The following is a 9,740-nucleotide window of genomic DNA, read 5'->3' on the forward strand; positions in this document are numbered from 1 at the left end:
ATCTGCCTCCACCGCCCTTTCAGGCAGTGCATTCCCCATCGTGACAACTCACCGGGTAAAAAAATTCTCCTCATCTCCCTTTTTGCTAATTACTTTAAATTTATGCCCTCTGGTTACCGACCCTCCTGCCAATGGAAACAGTTTATCCTTATTTACTCTATCAAAACCCCTCACCGTTTTGAACACCTCTATCAAATCTCCCCTTAACCTTCTCTACTCTAAGGAGAACAGCCCCAGCTTCTCCAGTCTCTCCACATGTAAATAGTGTTTCACCCGGTCCCCATTCCTTACACTCGCGATTGGCAGACTTCAGGGCACGACTAACTGGACTGGGTGCTGGGGGCAGGGGGCATGTTAGACTCAACCTGCTGTGATGTGGCGTCAATTTGCCCTTGGGCCCTCATCCTGAGAAGAACCTTTAAGAAGAGGTTTCTCGTGGTAATTACACGAGTTATGGTAATAAGTATCTCCACGGCCTTGACATTACATTGTGCAGATTGTGTTCTGCTAGCAGGTCAAGGCTACTCAGATCATTCCTCTCCCTCTCCTACCCCCTCCGTTTTTCCTTCTTTACAATGCATCCCCAGGAGAACATCAAAGAGAGGGAAGACGAGAAGACATTTTGTGGGGTGAAATTCATCCTGGACGATAGTGAATCGACAGCCTGTTTTTTCCTTGTACATTGACAACAACTTGTATTTATACAGAATCTCTGATGTCCCAAGGTGCTTCACAGGAGCGGTTATCAAACAAAATTTGACACTGAGCCACATAAGGAGACATTAGGACAGGTGACCAAAAGCTTGGTCAAAGAGGTAGGTTTTAAGGAGCGTCTTAAAGGAGGGGGAGAGGTTTAGGGAGGGAATTCCAGAGCTCGGGGCCTCGGCAGCTGAAGGCACGGCCGCCAATGGCGGAGCGATGAAAAGCGGGGATGCGCAAGAGATCAGAATTGGAGGAGCGCAGAGATCTCGGCAGGTTGTAGGGCTGGAGGGAGGCTACAGCGATAGAGAGGGGCGAGGCCTTCTCAAGTTGTTGGTTAATGTTTAATGCTGGTTGCTTTGAATGCTCCAAGTGTAGCCTGAGTAGCGTTGAGAAAAAGCAGCTGCCTTTCTGCAGCAGGTTTCCAGTCGAGGATTTGTATCCGGAAAGTGTGTGGGAGGGTGAGGGAGCAGGAAGCTTCATCTGACCAACTTAGTGCATCTCACAGTACAAAGGGCCGTGTGTGTTTCCTATTTACACTGTGGCAACAAAAAGCCACATCTGATTATATTTTGATTGGACCGCACTCAAACTATACATAACTTTTTAAAAATACATCGTGAAATTTGTTTTCCATAAATTCTGCAGACCACATAATCATAGTGGACTCTTGTGTCTCTCTGGCACTTCTTCCTCACAGGAATTTCGAATCTTTGCTTGTAGGTGTAGTCATGACCACACCTGGGGTTAGTCCAACATAACATGGTTAGGTGGTGGGGGGGGTGAGGGGGTATGTATGCTTCCAGGAGTTCAATGATCTCTCTGAGTGCAGTATCCCTCCGAGAGCCCAGTGCAGATAAAATAACACGGCCTGTTTATGAAGGATTTGTTCGGACCTCACAATAAATCGAGACTTTCACCTCAGCGCAGATATTTAGAATGATGTCACTCCATGATACATTCACCCTGGAAGCCAGCAGGTACACTGACACATTCACATGCACATATACACGCACACATATGCTTACACACGTGCACACACACACATACACACACACGTACACACATACGCGCACACACGTACACACACACACATACGCGCTCACACACGCACATGCTCACATACACACACGCGCTCACACACACACACGCACGCACATGTGCACACTTTTACACGGCCTCCCACCAGAGTTACAGCAGGAGGCTGGGAGAACCATTTCAATAAATAGACAACATGAAAGATTGATTAAAAGAATGAAATGTGAGAAGACTGGGTTACAATACTTGGAAATATTTTTTTGATAAGTGAAGTTCATGTACAAATGCTTGATACACTCATGCAACATTCCTCTGTGCCCTATTTTGTAGGTGGGTGCTAACCCATGTATTAATAACTACGTGGCAATAGTGCACACAGACAACGAAGGACCACCTCATTAAGCAATCATAGGTGATCGGAAAGTACACCTCAATGTCTCTTCTAAGGCTCAGGTATAAGTTGAGGCCTTGTAAACTGAATGGGTTTCCTCTCTCTGCATTGGTCCCTCAGTAAATCGGTGTTGATCTACTTCGCAATGGGAAATGAAATTACAGCATCAAACAGTCTACGAGGACCCTCCCTCCATTCTCAGCAAGTTTATCTGGTGAGTAGCAGACTCACACAGACCGCTAAGGTCCCAAGTCAATGTTGAGTTAGTGGATCTAAAAGGCCCTGACAGCAGGGTTACTACAATCAGTCGCAGCCCCCCCAGTGTTAAGGAATGTAAATTCAGTCACAGTTCCTGCTACTGATCACTATCCAGTAACCCACTACTTTATTTATAGACATCCACACTGCTGCCCGTATCCTAACTCGCACCAAGTCCCAGTCCACCAATACCTTGAATTTCAAACTCTCATCCTCGTGTTCAATTCCCTCCATGGCCTCGCCCCTCCCTGTCTCTGAAACCTCCTCCAGCCCTACAACCCTCCGAGATCTCTGCACTCCTCCAACTCAGGCTTATTACACATCCCTCACGACCTAGGCCCCAACATTGGCAGCCGTGCCTAGGACCTGACCTCTCCGTCTCTCTACCTCTCTCTCTCCTCCTTCAAGACCCCCCCCTGAAAACCTTCCTCTTTGACCAAGCCTTTTGTCACCTGTCCTAATATCTCCTTTGGTTTGATCTCGATTTACGTCTGATTACGCTCCTGTGAAGTGACATGGGACATTTTACTGCATTAAAGGCGCTGTATGAATACAAGTTGTTGTCATCTGGAAGTACCTTTTCATTCGATGGTCGAAACACAGAAGGCCCTTCTATTTCTTTTTTCTCACGTAGCTGCGTTGTTGAATTGGCTTTCATTTCATGTTGGCCGCTCGTTTAATGAAACAACGAGGGAAGCAATGAAGCAAAAAAAACCCAGCAGCACTCATCCTGCTCCCCTCATATTTTAAACATGTGATCTATGAGAACAGCAAGCACTGAGAGCAGAGAGCGAGAAAATTCTGCTCCTTGGATGCTACAGAATTACTGATAAACCTCATGCATTAAATTACCTTTTTTTTTTCCTCCTCCAGTTTCTTTGCTTAATATTTGGCCAGGATTTTTTTTTTTTTTAAATCTCATTCATCAAAATAGGAGAACATTCAGAAAATGCTTGTTAATTTTCACTTTTCCAAATGGTTGTCTCCTAAAACTGTGTAAGTCATTTTAAATGTCAGTCTGGAGTGTAATGAAAGCTTGAGAATTAGTCACTGTTTTATGGAGTTGGGGAGCTTCTAAATGCTCTCTTATTTATGGGTAAACAGCCAAGAATTACAGCTTCTTGGAAATGTCCAGTTTCTTGTTTAACAATCCCACTCATCATTGTGTATTTTCTCCCCAGTATTCAGATCTATGGCCCATTGTGTTCAGTATAGTGTGGAGAAGGCTCTGTTAAAGGAGAGCTCTCTGTAATATTCCATATGTAGAACTGATAAATCTCTTAAAGGGGCCTGTCTACAATAACACAGTCACGAAGAAGGGATGACTGGTAACCTATTACCCGCTGTACAAAATAGTTTTGCCTGAATTCCCGGTTTGTTCATCATATTTAAGTTTTGTCCCCTAGGTTTTGAACCCTTACATAGAAGTTACAGCACAGAAACAGGCCATTCGGCCCAACTGGTCTATGCTGGTGTTTATGCTCCACACGAGCCTCCTCCCACTCTGTTGCAACTAACCCTATCAGCATATCCTTCAATTCCTTTCACCCTCGTGTGTTTAATTAGCTTCTCCTTAAATGCTGGAGTGAATCTTTTTAAATCTAATAAACTGTTAAAAATGTGAGTTAAAGCTTTGGGAATTTCTAACCCCACTTCCTGCTGGGCATATGTTGTTAAGATTTGAGTATATTAAGAGCATTGAGTCTTTCCCAATCATTTCCATTGTTATCAACTCATTGCTCAGTTCCTCTTCTGCTGTGCCTGGATAACTGGTCCCTGACGGATAAATTTCCACCTTCTTCCCTTTCTTCTTCTGGAAAGACAGGTACACAGTAACTGCTTAGTAACTCCAAAGCACATTTACTCCTCTCCATTAGTATTAGCCAACAAGTCAGCTTAAATAGAACTCTCACCGACTTTAAACTCCTGTCAATTTTATCCTTGTGCTAACTTTAGACTCGCATCAATTTAATTCGCACACCAACGTTATTTAACATTATTAAAACACAGGAAAATATACCTGTCATTTCCTTCTGTCCAGATTTCAGTTTTCCACTGTCCACTTAATGAGAGCCATGATGTGGAGATGCCGGTGATGGACTGGGGTTGACAATTGTAAACAATTTTACAACACCAAGTTATAGTCCAGCAATTTTATTTTAAATTCACAAGCTTTCGGAGGCTACCTCCTTCCTCAGGTGAACGATGTGGAAATGAGGATTTCATTTCGAGGATTTCATTTCCACATCGTTCACCTGATGAAGGAGGAAGCCTCCGAAAGCTTGTGAATTTAAAATAAAATTGCTGGACTATAACTTGGTGTTGTAAAATTGTTTACACTTAATGAGACCCAGTGTGTTCTCGAACTCTTTGTCTACACCTTGTATTTGGAAAGCTTTTACTGTTGCTTGACATGTTTTTTTGGAACTTGACATTAGTTCTTTTAATCCTTAAATTATATTTTAACTAGCTTGTTTTTCTAATTCTCCCAATTTTGCCCCTTGCTAGTTTCATGGTGTTTTCTGCAAACCTACTTTACTGCATTAGCCTGTATTGCTCGTTCAGCTATTTTATACCCCATGGGGCACTTCAAATGAAGCCTCTTTGACTGTTTCTTGTGTGTGTGACACTTTTTGGTTGTACATTTTCCAGATGCGTTCCAGTTAACTGTCCTCAGTTTTACGTTCCCTCAAAGTTTGCTCTTTTAAAGTATTTAATTATTTCCGTGTTCTCATCCCTTCCATACGCCCTGATGAATTTTTCAAATCTGACGATATGATGACTGAATGCAAGATGCTTCCCATCTGTAACCTCACTAACCATAGACAGAGCAGCAAGATTGGATCCAGAATAGTCTAACATTTTTTTTTTGCTCTTCAACACATTACATAAGGAAATAATCTTTCACAACCCATTCGGAATATGTACCTGTCTGTAATTGTTCAATTTCTATTATTCCACTCAGTATCTAGGTAAAAAGAAAGACTTGCATTTATACAGCGCCTTTCACAACCTCAGGACGTCCCAAAGCGTTTCACAGCCAATTAAGTACTTTTTGAAATGTAGTCACTGTTGTAATGTAGGAAATACGGCAGCCAATTTGCGCACAGCAAGGTCCCACAAACTGCAATGTGATAATGACCAGATCATCTGTTTTTAGTGATGTTGGTTGAACACCGGGGAGAACTCCCCCTGCTCTTCTTCAAAATAGTGCCATGAGATCTTTTCCATCCACCTGAGAGGGCAGAGGGGGCCTCGATTTAACGTCTCATCGGAAAGACAGCACCTCCGACAGTGTAGCACTCCCTCAGTACTGACGCTGGGAGTGTAGTTTGAATCCTCATAGTCCATGTTCTGGTGTTCAAAAGTATGAGGGGTTTTGATATAGTAGACAGGGCGAAACTATTTCCACTGGCAGGAGGGTCTGTAAGCAGAGGACACAGATTTAAAATAATTGGCGAAAGAACCAGGGGGGAGATGAAGAGAATTATTTTTCTGGGTGCAATCCAATTTCTAGACCAAGTTGTCTCTCACAGCACAATGTCACCAGTGTGATGGAATTTTAGGATGTCTGAATGAGCCATTTCCTTTTGCAACAGTCTGGCCGCAATTCCCGTGAATGAACTTGGATCTCCTAAAAGAAAGAATTTGCATTTATATAGCGCCTTTCACGACCTCAGGCTGTCCCAAAGTGCTTTACAGCCAATGAGGTACTTTTTGAGGTGTAGTCACTGTTGTAACGTCCTGCATGACAGAGGCTGCAGCCCTGTCGATTCCTGCTGCTATGAAGACTTTGTACCCATTCGGACTTGCACAGTCCTAATTCACTGAGGCCCGCTACACTTTATTCCTCTCCAAGCCATTGCAGAAAAGGCTTTTTATCAAACACTCCACACTCGAGCTGGGCTCAGATTCAGAATTATATCTCTATTTCATAATATCATAGTAAGTACAACAGAAGAGGAGGCCATTCAGCCCATCGTGCCTGTGCCAGCTCTTTGAAAGGGCTTCCCAATTAGTCCCACTCCCCTGCTTTTTTCCCCATAGCCCTGTAAAATTTTTTTCCCTTCAAGCATTTATCCAATTCCCATTTGAAGGTTACTATTGAATCTGTGTCCACCATTTGCAGCAATTAAACACGTGCAGAACAGCATAAGATTTAGTACAATAACAGCAGTAAAAGGTTCGATCTTTTAAAACTACTATCTGCTCCTGACGACAGTGAATGCAGTGAGGATCTGTTCACTAACACCCTATCTCTGTAACCTCCTCCAGCCCTACAACCCTCCAAGATCTCTGCGCTCCTCCAATTCCGGCCTCTTGCGCATCCCCGATTTCCATCGCTCCACCATTGGCGGCCGTGCCTTCAGCTGCCTGGGCCCTAAGCTCTGGAATTCCCCTCCCTAAACCTCTCCACCTCTCTCTCCTCCTTTAAGACGCTCCTTAACACTTTCTCTTTGACCAAGCTTTTGGTCACCTGTCCTACTATTTCCTTATGTGGCTCGGTGTCAAATTTTGTTTGATAATCGCTCCTGTGAAGCGCCTTGGGATGTTTCACTACATTTAAAGGCGCTATATAAATGCAAGTTGTTGTTGGTGTTGTAACACATTCCAATGCTTGCTCACAGTTGCACTTCACTCGGGACCATGCTCGTTCCCTCGCTTTATTCCTCTCCCTGTCCTCCTAGACCTGAGGCTTAATTGTCCTGCGAGATTTTGCATTGACTGGAACGACAATTAATTCTGTCAGCGCTCACAACTTTCGTTCGTAAAATTCAGACCGTCTGCTTAAAAACTGATTTTTTTTTTTAAAAACCCCCGCTGTGACACAGTGACTGAGAGCAGGATCTCTCATCGTTCATCTTGATTCTGGTGACGGTCCACTGAATCGTACTGTGTTCAAAGGCACAAAAATGGTCCCTTTCCAACATATCACTCACCTGCCTGTCTTGCTAGAAGCCCCGACTGGCCTGCTGGCAGCTCGAGCAGTCTGGCCCAGGCGTTTCAGAAGGCAGACAGGTGAGTGAGAATTCAGGGCGGTCTGCGTACCGTCTGCTGCAAATCGGTGGGTCCTTGCACCATGCCAAGGCCTCTGAATGGCACCTTCTCACGGATCAACAAACGACTCTGCCCATTTACAGTCTTTCACTTTACCACATCTTCTTGTCTGTTTATATCCTCTCTCTTCTCTCCCACCTCCCCTCTCCCTCTTTTCTCTCTTCTTTCCCTCTTCCCCTCTCTCCCATCTTTCTATGTCACTCTCTCTTCCCTCTTACTCCTCTCCTCTCTCTCGCTCTCTCTTCACTCTCATCTCCTTTCTACAAACCTTTCTCTCTCCTCTCTCTGTCTTCTTTCTCTTTCTTTCTCCTCTCCTCTCTTTTTACTCTCTCCTCTCTTTCCCTTCTCCCTCTGACTCTCACTTTCTCCTCCCCTCTTCCTTCTGTCTTTCTCTCGCTCTCTCATCTCTTTCATCTCACCTCTCTCTTCTTTCTATCTCTTTCTCCTCGCGCTCTCTTTTACCTTCTCTCCTCTCTTTCTCTTCTCGCTCTGTCTATCACTTTCTCCTCTCCCCTCCTCTTCTCGCTCTCTCTTTCGTTCTCTGGTAGGCCTCCTTTATTTATATTCATTCCTATGGTCAATCACTTACCTTAATGCCCATGTAATAAATAACATGTAGAGCCAGAACCAGGTTAATGCAGATTCAGCTCAGATCCCATGCAACACGCAGGCGTTTTGAAATGGGGCCGTTAGCCAAAGGCAATTGCGAGCGGCGTAGAGACTGTGTGGAGAAAAGGTATATCTTTTCCTGTGAACTCTGGCCATGGATCTCCCTGCTCTGGAGGGAGGTCTAAGAGATGGTATTGTAGATCACAAGCTCTTGAGATTCGGGCTAACCCTCTGGTTTACAGGCAAGCTCCCACAAACAGCAATGTGACAATGACCAGATCATCTGTTTTTAGTGAAGTTGGTCGAGGGATAAATATTGGCCGGGACACCAGGGAGAACTCCCCTGGTCTTCTTCAAAATTGTGCCATGGCATCTCTTACATCCACCTGAGAGGGCAGACAGAGTCTCAGTTTAATGTCCCATCCGAAAGACGGCACCTCTGACAGGGCAGCACTGGAGTAAGTGTCAGCCTAGATTTTGTGCTCAAGTCTCTAGATTTGATTGAGTTACTGATCCCGCCCACCTGTCTCCTTGTAATGACAGCTATCACTGTCATGACAAGCACAATTTATTCTGCTTAAGATAGCTGTACTACAGATATAAAACTTACTGCACAGTTTGGGCTGCTATAGAGGATTAATCAAGGCCCAGAAGTTTGGGAGTTATCTCTCAGTACACTTCCATGCACCAGCAGTCAACATCCAATCCCTCTCAACCTGATGTATCTCATTACAGTCCATCGTGTGTGCGTGATAACTCTTACTTAACATCCTATCCAGTTCCCAACATGTCCAGCCTCCAGAATACATTAAAATAATTCAGATAAGGCCATAAAGGCTCTTGGATGGTTACCGATCGAGAGCAGAAAGAAGAGCTGTCTTTTTGCTTTTCCTTTTGTAATGGAAATCACGAAAAGCCAGTGTGCCTGTCTGGCTCTCTCAAATGACAATCACACAACACCAGCTGTACTCCACTCAGGTGCAGGAGAGAATGTTCAGATCGGCACAAGATGTACTCTGCTCTGTGCTCTGAATAAGCCTTCGCTGTTCAAGGTAAACCTTCTAAAAGCTTTGTTTGACTTTGAGTCCAAGTGCAATTTGAAAACGTATCGCATGTAAAAAAAATTTCATATCAAGATCGCAGTTTGAAAATTAGCCAAAACGATCATTATTTTAAAAGCTGAGCTTAATTGTACTGTCATTACAGTCAGATTAGACGATCTCTGTAACCTCCTCCAGCCCCTACAACCCTCCGAGATCTCTGCGCTCCTCCAATTCCGGCCTCTTGCGCATCCCCGATTCCCTCCGATCCACCATTGGCGGCCGTGCCTTCAGCTGCCTCGGCCCTAAGCTCTGGAATTCCCTCCCTAAACCTCTCCGCCTCTCCACCTCTCTCTCCTCCTTTAAGACGCTCCTTAAAACGTACCCCCTTCACCTGTCCTAATATCTCCTCATGTGGCTCGGTGTCAAATTTTGTTTGATAATCGTTCCTGTGAAGCATTGCCTTGGGACGTTTTACTACGTTAAAGGCACTATATAAATGCAAGTTGTTGTTGTTTGTTGTTGATGCTTCTTCTCTAGAAACTCTACTCAATTTGAAAGCAACGTCAACTCCACCTGCCTCCCCTTGCATGGCATAGTGCAGAGAAATTGTGGTTTAAATTCAATGAAATTAATATCAATAATTA

This window comes from Heptranchias perlo, chromosome 22 (assembly GCF_035084215.1).
Source record: "Heptranchias perlo isolate sHepPer1 chromosome 22, sHepPer1.hap1, whole genome shotgun sequence".
Classification (NCBI taxonomy): domain Eukaryota; kingdom Metazoa; phylum Chordata; class Chondrichthyes; order Hexanchiformes; family Hexanchidae; genus Heptranchias; species Heptranchias perlo.